Source organism: Vulpes lagopus, chromosome 1 (genome assembly GCF_018345385.1).
Source record: "Vulpes lagopus strain Blue_001 chromosome 1, ASM1834538v1, whole genome shotgun sequence".
Classification (NCBI taxonomy): Eukaryota; Metazoa; Chordata; class Mammalia; order Carnivora; family Canidae; genus Vulpes; species Vulpes lagopus.
Window position 1 is genome coordinate 185,660,089 of NC_054824.1, and position 10,631 is coordinate 185,670,719.

At 41.6% G+C, this 10,631-nt stretch overlaps 1 long non-coding RNA gene across 1 annotated transcript; it reads right to left on the bottom strand.

Moving 5' to 3' along the window:
* Positions 1-9,148: 9,148 nt before the first annotated feature.
* On the bottom strand, positions 9,149-10,585 carry LOC121495615. The gene is made up of 2 exons (XR_005989027.1): positions 10,399-10,585; positions 9,149-9,991 (listed from the first exon to the last, which is right to left on the bottom strand). It is a non-coding gene; the product is annotated as an uncharacterized LOC121495615 (long non-coding RNA).
* Positions 10,586-10,631: the final 46 nt, after the last annotated feature.

Consider the following 10,631-nt stretch of genomic DNA (forward strand, 5'->3'; position numbering starts at 1 on the left):
TTATAGTGGCTTAACTTCAATAATATAGAAACTGCTCCTTTACAGCTCTACTAAATATATGTATTTTTATATACATATATGTAAATATTTATATACTCATATATATAAAAGTTTCAACCACAACACATGAAAGTCCTCACCTTTACTGGAGTTGTAGTTCTGAGACTTCTTTTGGGGGGTGCAGAGGAATTCAGCTTCAGAACTCTTGAGAATTAAAAACTTTCTCCAAAGTCAAGAAAATATAATGTTTGGGAGCTGAGATGGGAGCAGAATATGCATGCTTTGAGGAAAGACAAAGTTGGTCACTGCTTTCAGGTGACACTCTCCCTAACAACCATTGTTCTCCCTGAATGGGGCCTGTTTACCCCTTCAACTTCACACCAAACACCAGTATCTTGGTGAGGGTCCCTAGGGAAATGGTCAGGAAGTTCTGATATCAGCTTCCTGAGATTCTGACCTAAATTCAGGTCTATGGACTGTCACAACTTCTACTCAATAAAGGGGAAAAGTAAGAAAAGGCTTTTGGCTTGAAAAGAGAGATAAAACTGTAATGTGATTGTATATAAAGAAAATCACAAAGAATCTACAAACTATTAGAGTTCATATGTGCAATTAGCAAGGTCATGGAGTACAAAGTCACCATACAAATACCAAATGTATTTTTCTATTTACTAAACACAAATAATTAGAAAATAAAGATTCCAAATGATAGTATTTATAATAGCATCAGAAAATACCAATCCTAGGAGCAAATCTAACAAAAGCTTTTTATTTATTTATTTTAAAAGTTTGTGTTTTTTTGTAATCTCTACATTCAACATGAGGCTTGAACCCATAATCCCATGATCAAGAGTTGCATGCTCTTCAAACTGAGCCAGCCAGATGCCTCTAAAAAGAGCATTCTTCTTTTTTTGTTTTTAATATAAGCTCTGTGCCTAATGTGGCACTTGAACTCAAGACCCTCAGATCAAGAGTCATATGCTCTAATGACTGAGCTAGCCAGGTACTCTGTAACAAAAGCCCTTTAAATTGAAGAGTACAGGGGCTCTTGATCTTGGGGTTGTCAGTTCAAATCCTATGTTGGGTATAGAGATTACTTAAATAAATAAAACTTAAAAAAGGCAATGGAAGATTATAAAACATTGTAAAAAATTAAAAGAGATGGGATCCCTGGGTGGCGTAGCGGTTTAGCGCCTGCCTGCCTTTGGCCCAGGGCGCGATCCTGGAGACCCGGGATCGAATCACACGTCGGGCTCCCGGTGCATGGAGCCTGCTTCTCCCTCTGCCTGTGTCTCTGCCTCTCTCTCTCTCTCTGTGTGACTATCATAAATAAATTTTTTTTATCATAAATAAATTAAAAAAAATTAAAAGAGAAATAAATAGAGGAATATAATATATTCATGGATTAGAAAATTAAATACTATAAAGATTTAAATTCTGTATAATAGATCTATAGATTCTTGTAATAATAAAAATTCCAGGCAATTTTAAAAAAGATTTCATGTATTTATTTGAGAGAGAGAGAGAGCATGCAGGAGAGGGCAAGAGCATGAGTTGGGGAGGGGCAGAGGGAGAAGCAGCCTCCTCACTCAGCAGGGAGCCCAACACAGGACTCTATCCCAGGATCCTGGGATCATGACCTGAGCTGACTGAGCCACCCAGGCATCCCTCAATGCAATTTTTTTGGGGTGGAAATTGACAATCTGACTCTAAAAGTGATAGGAATATGCAATGTCAAGAATAGCCAATCTTGGGATCCCTGGGTGGCGCAGCGGTTTGGTGCCTGCCTTTGGCCCAGGGCGCGATCCTGGAGACCCGGGATCGAATCCCACATCAGGCTCCCGGTGCATGGAGCCTGCTTCTCCCTCCGCCTGTGTCTCTGCCTCTCTCTCTCTCTCTGTGACTATCATTAAAAAAAAAAAAAAAAAAAAAAGAATAGCCAATCTTGAAGAGTAAAGTTAAATAACTTCACTAGTAGTCATGAAGATTTGTTATAAGGCTAAAGTGGTTAAGTCAGTGTGGTACCAGCATAAAGATAAGTAGATCAATAGAACACAGTAGAAAGTCCAGCAATGGATATATGCATATATAGTCACCTGATTTAGTACATTGGGGGAAAATATGATCTTTTTGAGCAAATGCTGCTGGATACCCATTTGGAAAAGAATGATCTCTAACTCATACTACATACCAAATATCAATTCCTTATGTCTGTTACTATGCATATAGGAGAATGGTTATTCAGTAGGTATTTTAGTGATGTATTTATAGCTAGTAAAATAAGTCTCATTATTCTTTTAGAATTTTGAAATTGGGGGGAAAATTTCCGGAAACACAAAACTTGCCAAGACTGGATTAGGCCCAACAGAAGAGCCTGTCAAAAGAAAGAGAAAATATGAATAGAGTATAACTAATAAGATTGAATCAGTAATAAAAAATCTCCTGACAAAGAGTAGCCCTGTATCTGATGCCTTCACTGGTGAATTCTAACAAATATTTAAAGAAGGTCTAACATCAATCCTTCTCAAACTCTTTCAAAAGATTGAAGAGAAGGGAGCCCTTGCTGACTCATTCTATTAAGCCAGAATTACCCAGTCAACTTGACTGGGCTAAGGGATGCCCAGATGGCTGGTAAAACATTATATATGAGTGTTATCTGTGAAGATGTTTCTGGAGAGATTTGCATTTGATATAGTAGAGTGAGTGAAGAGCTCCACCCTCACCTATGTGAGACGTTTTTGGTGTGCAGTTTTAGAAATGTTAACACATGCATAGATTCATGTAACAACCACCATAATCAACATACAGAGCAGTACTATCACCCCACTAAAATTCTTTTGTGGTGTCCCCTCATCATAACTTCCCCTCCTTCTAACCCCTGGCAACCTCTTGCTGTTTGTTCTCCATCACTGTATTTTTTTTTTTTTTTGAGAATTCCACAGAAAAGGAATCATATACTATCTTAACTTCTCAAGACTCCTTCTTTCATTCAGTGTAATGCCTTTGAGATTCACCCACGCTTTTGCACGTGGAACAAGTTATTCCTTTTTTATCACTAATATTCTAGTTTATGGGTTATCACAGTTTGTTTATCCACTCAGCTGTTTAAAATCATCTAGATTGTTTCCAGCTTTTGGCAATTATGAATAGAGCTGCTAGAAGCATTTGTGTACATTTGTGTGAACATATATTTTAGTATCTTCTGGGTAAATACCCTGGAGTATGATTTCTGAATAATATAGTAAGTGTATATTTAAGTTTATAAGAAACTGGTAGATTAGGTTTATAAGCAACTGCTAAATTGAGGCTAAATTGTACTGTTTTGCATCCCTACTAGGAATGTATGAAAGTTCCAGCTGTCCTGCATCCTTGTCAGCACTTGGTATTGTCAGTATTCTAAGTTGTGTAATTGTATCTCATTATGATTTAACTTTAAATTTCTCTAATGGCATTTTTTGAACACATTTTCACGTGCTTACTCGCCATCTGTATATCCTTTTTGTTGAAGTGTCTAACCCATTTAAAAATTTAAGTTGTTTTTATTATTTCTGTTATGCCTTCAGAATTCTTTAAAGGACTTCATTCAAGTCCTTTATCAGATGTGATTTGCAAATATTTCTCCCCAATCTATATATAGCTTGTCTTTTCATTGTTTTAACAGTGCCTTTTGCAGAGCAAAATTTCTCATTTGAAAACCAAATTGGAGACCAATGAATCAATCTTTGTTTTGTGGATTGTGGTTTTGGTGTCATATTTAAGAACTCTTGGCCTACCCTCAGGTCTCAAAGGCTTCCTCCCATGTTTTCTTCTAAGTAATTTATAGTTTACATCCTATATTTATATATGATACTTTTTGAGTTAATTTTTATATAAAATATGGTTTAGATCAAAGCTTATTTTTTGCATACTGATGTTGTTTTACCTTCTTTGTTAACAAGATTTTTTCCATTGAAATTGCTTTTGCATGTGTCAAAAACCTATTGGCCACATTTGTGTGAGACTATTTAGGGACTTTCTCTTCAGCTTCATTGATTGTGTCTATTCCTTTGCCAATGTCACGCTATCTTGATTACTGTAACTCTATACTAAGTCTTATCATTGGGGGTAATGATTAATTTTATATATCAAATTGGCCAGGCTGTGATACCCAGACAGTTAGAAACACTAATGTTTGAAAGAAAGGGAAATTACCTCAGATGAGTTTGCAGACTCAAAGTGCAAAGCATATGATCAAAGATAGTCAACAAACCCAATGAATAGAAGCACTCTGGAGAAAAGGTAAACAATTGCGCAGTGGATCAAAAGAGGAGTTTATTATTTTTTTAAAGATTTTATTTATTTATTCATGAGAGACACACACACACACACACACAGAGAGAGAGAGAGAGAGGTTGAGACACAGGCAGAGGGCGAAGCAGGCTCCATGCAGGGAGCCCGATATGGGTCTCCATCCAGGGACTCCAGGATCACGCCCTGGGCTGAAGGCAGTCGCTAAACCGCAGGTAGAGCCACCCAGGAATCCCCTCAAAAGAGGGCTTTTTGAGTATATTTAAGATCTTTTTTAAAATTTAAGATTATTTATTTATTCATAGAGACGGCGGGGGGGTGGGGGTGGCAGAGACACAGGCAGACGGAGAAGCAGGCATTAGGAGAGCCTGACGTGGGACTTGATCCAGGGTCTCCAGGATCACGCCCTGGGCTGCAGGCGGCGCTAAACCGCTGAGCCACCCGGGCTGCCTTATATTTAAGATTCTTAAAGAGATAAATAAAAGAATGCTACCCTGAAAGCTAGAATAAAAGGTTATAAAACAAAAGAGGTAGATATTAATTAGGATTGAGTAGCTATGAAGAACTAATTATAAATTAAAACTAAAGAAAAAAAATTCACCAAAATATACAAAAATAAGCAACAGACAGGGTTATTTTTTAGTGGGGTTACTTCTGATGGCTTCTTGTATTCTACCTTCTGAGATAAGGCCCATGGTTCTGGCCTTGGGCACAAATATACTGAAGCAGGACCAGAAATCATTTCATTTTTCTTTTTTATAGATTTTATTTGAGAGTGAGAGGGCACAAGCAGGGGCAGAGGCTGAGGGAGGGGGAGAGGCAGGGTCCTTGTTGAGCAGGGAGCCCAATGTGGGGCTTGATCCCAGGACGCTGGGATCATGACCCAAGCCGAAGGAAGATGCCCAATTGACTGAACCACCCCCAGAGATATTTTATGACTCTACCTGGTGTTGGAGCTATTTTGTTGGGGCTAAGCTAGGTCAAATTAGGTCAAGATTGGAGCAAAGAAGTGAGACAGTGCTTGCTACAGCCAAATACCAGATAAATCCTTTCCTTCTTGTCCATTGGTCTTTGGGTTCTGTAAGCAAAGAACAGGTGCTGAACTGATGTTCTTATCCAATATTCTCTGGAGATTATTAGATAGCCTCGATTATCCAGAGGCTTGCTACTCCAGGAGCTCTGATAACTCATCTGGCTTCATATAGACATCTTGGGAGGACAGAATGTTGTTCAAGACCTCTCCCTTTGGACCTTCAACTATAAATTTCTCAAGTATCTCAGAGGTGTTGTGGCCAAGAGCAGGGAATCATGAGAGGTTAAAGGAGCATATGAGAGATGCCTGGGTGGTTCAGCAGTTGATCTACCTCTGGCTCAGGGCATGACCCTGGGATCCTGGGGTCGAGTCCTGCATCGGGCTCCCTGCATGGAGCCTGCTTCTCCCTCTGCCTCTCATGAATAAATACATAAAATCTTTAAAAATGGGCATGTAAGTCAAGATGTCATCTGAACAGATGACGACTATTTTATAAGATTATGAGAAATCCATTCATTAGTCCTAGGAAGAATACAAGGTCATCTGCCAGAAGAGCCCAACATATGCTTTGGCTGATGCCAAAAGATGAAAATTCATTAAAATCTAATGTCTATGGAGATGGCCCAGAATGCTGGTGATGTTTGTCTGCCATCCTGTTGAGTGATCCTATTGAGGCTGTAGCAATCTTAAAACTGAGGTGTTTTTCCTGTTCACACAATGTGCTGCCCTCCCTCCCCCAGGGGGAACCAGTGGCTTGCTGAATCTGCACTGCAAGTTGGTACAGGTAGGTTAGGGAGCAATCAGGATTCTTCAGTTACAAACAGAGAAAAACAACTCAAAGTTGCTTAAGATCTCAGACATGTCTCATGAAAACAAGGAAAGGAACGCACCCGGATCTCACAAGTAATTGTAATAAGAACACAGAAAACCTACTTTGAGTCAGAAACCTAAGAAATACCATCTTCATCTCCTGTGCTGTGTTTCTGGGGGAGTTTGCTTCATTCTTTGCCAGGTCAGTGGATAGATACAAACCTAATCCACTTGACGTAGAACCAGGTGTATCCCGTCAGTCATATGTAAGATGTCTGGATCAGCTTCATTTACTTCAAGTTAAGAATCATCTCCTGGTAGGTGATTTATTTATCTCGGCTTTGATAACACGACAGGACGGGAAGGTTGTTTTTGACTTGCAGAGCATGAAACTGATGTGTGAGGTAAAGTGAAGGCTTAAGTATTTTAGGTAATAATGTGGTTGTCGGTTTGAGTTAGTCTGAGGATCGGGGGGAAATGTGGCCAGCATTTCAACATTTTCCCACATTTCAACCTTCTCCCAACAGTTGGAGCTGTCAGCTCTTCCCATGTGGTCAAGACTTGGTCCTCAAAGCCCTTTCACGTAGCCTTGTTTATCTTAGCATTCACTGAGAGATAGAGCTTGCCATTTTAAGCTTTGTGTGGTTTTAATCTCTATTTCCCATCTACTTATGCCGAGCCTGATCTAAACCTGTGGTTCTCAATAGCTTTGACTTTGTTCTAGTGCAAGCTTTCCTGGACAGAGGCCTAGAAGAACAGTCATTTACTTTATCACTGGAAGGAAGAAACAATGAGTTGGCTTAATAAGTAACCAACCCTCCCTCCCTCCTTCCTTTGTCCTCAATCTGTGGATGACACTCTTAGTCATTTATGGTGGGTGGGGCCACCAAATACCAGTCTGGTTGTTTGGCTCCACTTAATCCTGCCAAGTACAAGACAAAAAAAAAATATGACCTATTGATACTTTTGTATGTGAGGAACAGTGTTCCATCTATATCGGATGTGGAAAGAAAGAATTCCTGAGTGGGAGTCTAGTAGTAATACCTTCCCGTATGGTGACAGTGGTTAGGCAGCAGCTATAGGTTGAGGTGGCTTTAGGAAGTTTTTAATGTAATTCTCAGAGCTCTGAGCTAATTATAAGTTGCAGGTATCGTGTTTACAGGTAGCAATGCAGTTCCATTTCATACCATGGCCACCACTTCTAAGTAACCTGATTCCTAAACTTTGTAGGGCTAATAATTTACAAAAGTAAGGCAGTGAACCTACTTGGAGTGATACTCACCCTAAACAGAGCATATGAAGAGAATACAGGTTAAGGAAGAACAAAGACCTTCTTTACTGTGAGGGTGACCAGGTAGCAAGAGAACTAAGGATGTGAAATGCCAGGGAGTGGAGGGTTTCAAGGATGGGATCTCCATAGAAATACAAGAAGGAGAACTCAGAAAATACAATTAGGAGATCATTGGTGACCCTGGAGAGTAACTCCTCAGTGAACAAATGAGCTTTGAAGCCAGAGTTCAAAGACACCAGAAATGACTAGGTGCTAAAGCAACAAAGGCCATGGGTAAAGCTGTATTTATTAGTCATGAATGATAGAGGAGGGATCAATGTTTGGCATAATTTAAAAAAAACTTATTTACTTATTTGAGAGCAAGAGCCAGAGAGATCAGAGGCAGAGGGAGAAGCAGCCCCCCGCTGAGCTGGGAGCCCAGAGTGGGGCTCCATCCCAGGACCCTGGAATCATGACCCGAGCTGAAGGCAGATGCTTAACTGACTGAACCACCCAGGCACCTCAGATCTTTTTTTTTTTTTTTAAAGATTTTATTTTTAAGTAATCTCCACACCCAACACAAGGCTCGAACTCACAATGCAGAAATCAAGAGTCGTATGCTCCACTGGCATGCTCCACTTGAGACATAGATGTTTTCAATACAGAACAGACTTGTGCATGACTGGAAACTAGAGAAAAGAGCTTATAGATAAGAAAATTATATTCATTTTTATAATTCCTGATATGTTTAGTTTAGCAGTCAATTTTCAAGTTTTATTAGTCCCTAAAATCATGATCCTGAATGAAGCTATATTGCCCCCATGTGGTATAGGCTGTCCAGCAGCTTCATTTTAAACTAGGGGTTGAAAAAAAATAAACTAGGGGTTGGCAAACTTCTTGTAAACGGTAAATATTTTAGATTTGAGTGAAAGTAGCCACAGATAATAAATAAATAGGTGTGATGATGTACCGTTAAAACTTTATTTTCAAATATAGATAGGGAACAGACATGTCCTATAACCACTAGTTCGTTCACTTTTGATCTAAACCTCAACATTTGAGCTAAACATTAAATTCATCTGGGAATCTTTTTAAAATAATGTGAATGCCCAAGTCCTACCTCAGCTCACTGAATAAGAACCTTTGGGTGAGGGGTTAGGTCACTGGTACTTTTTGAAATCCCACCAGGGAGTCTATTGTGCAACCAAGGTGGAGAATTACAGATTCAAACCAATAAGCTTCTAATTGTAAGTGTAGCAAATAATGACAACTAATGTTCATTAAGTGGTTATTATATTTCAGATTTCTATATATTATCTTATTTAATCTTCACAACTCTATTAATTGAGTACCATTATTATAATGCCCATTTTATAGATAAGAAAACTGAATTTTGGTGAGATTAGGTAATTTGTTCAAGGTTGAGGGTACAGAACATGCCACCCCCAAATATGCCAATTTGGTAATAAAGATTATTTTAAGCTAAGGGCATCTGAGATTCAAGAGATGCAGAAAAGAAAAGCTTTTTAGAGCTTCCCGTATCTGCCTAAAAGCAACATGTCTGGGAAGTAAAACTACCATAAATTCTTCTCGAGGGCAGATCTACTCCCGGAAAGAGGCATGAGGATGAAATAGAATGAAAATGGGAATGAAAAAGAATGAAAATAAAACCTACCTCAAATCCCTTATTTAGGAAAGTTTTACGGCCCTAAAGGAGATGAAAAGACCACTTGTACCAACACAGAAAATGATTATCACAGACTTTATTTCCTGTTTGTTCTCCTGAAAATCTACTTATCCTTCCAAAAAGTCATTTGTTTTCCTCTGAGTGCCTTTCTCCTCCTTTCACCTACTAAGATGCTATACATAAACCAAAGGACTTAACAGTCTCGGCGCCCTTGCTTCTTAATCTTGAAATTTTGAAAGGGGGCAATTAGCAGTTTTGGTATTAGCACTTCTTTCATTCCAATGCATTAAATTGGTAGCATAGGAGCATCTGGGGGGCTCAGCAGGTGAGCACCTGCCCTGGCCCAGGGCGTGACCCCGGGGTCCCAGGATCGAGTCCCACGTCGGGCTCCCCGCATGGAGTCTGCTTCTCCTCCTGCCTGTGTCTCTGCCTCTCTCCCCCTGTGTCTCATGAATGAGTAAATAAAATCTTAAAAAAAAAAAAATAGTGTATACCACTGAAAATGAGAACATTTCAGTTCAAACTGTTAAGTTTGCAACAGAGGCGGCGTTTTCTTTCTTTCTTTCTTTTTTTTTTTTATTTATGATAGTCACAGAGAGAGAAAGAGGCAGAGACACAGGCAGAGGGAGAAGCAGGCTCCCTGCAGGGAGCCCGACGTGGGATTCGATCCCGGGTCTCCAGGATCACGCCCTGGGCCAAAAGCAGGCGCCAAACCGCTGCGCCCCCCGGGGATCCCAGGCGGCGTTTTCAATAGGATTTTTATCTTTTGCAGCTTTAACTTCCTCAGAGTCTTGATGCCGGAGTGTTTTAAGCAGAAATCCACGTGGACGTCGGCTTCGTTCATTTTTTTGCGGCCAACGCCGTGAAACGAGAAGGCTCGGTGCTCAGCAGCTGCGTTTTGAACCTGACAACAAACGCGCGTTACGTACACGTGGGAAAATCATTTCAAACACTTTTTTTCTCACCTTTTTTAAAGATTTATTTTTATTTATTTATGATAGTCACACACAGAGAGAGGCAGAGACACGGGCAGAGGGAGAAGCAGGCTCCATGCAGGGAGCCCGACGCGAGGCTCGGTCCGGGGTCTGCAAGCGGCGCTGAACCGCTGCGCCCCCCGGGGTCCCCCCTGCGTCTCCCAGGGGACGGCCCGCTAGACCCGTGTTCAGCTAGACCAGGGCAGCTCGCGGGTAGGAGCCGCCACGCCCTTCCCCTCCCCCCACGCGGGCCGCCGGCCGCACGCCCCGGCGCAGCCTCCCTCCGCTCCCCGGACCAAAGGAAGGCCGCCCCTTTCCCCGTCGAGGCTCCCAGTACCTCGCTCGCAGGCGCGTCGGGCCGCCGCGGCCGCCGCAGGAGAAACGGCGATGCTCGCGGAGCCCCGCGGGGCCGCCGGCGCGAGGGCCCGGCGTGCGGACGCCCGGGCGACCCCGGAGGCCGCGGTGTGAGCCCGTCCCCGACCGGAGACGCCCCGCACGGGCCGCGGGCGGAGGAGGCACGCAGGCGCCGGGTGATGACGTGTTCCGCAGCCAGGCGTGGACCCGCGGGCG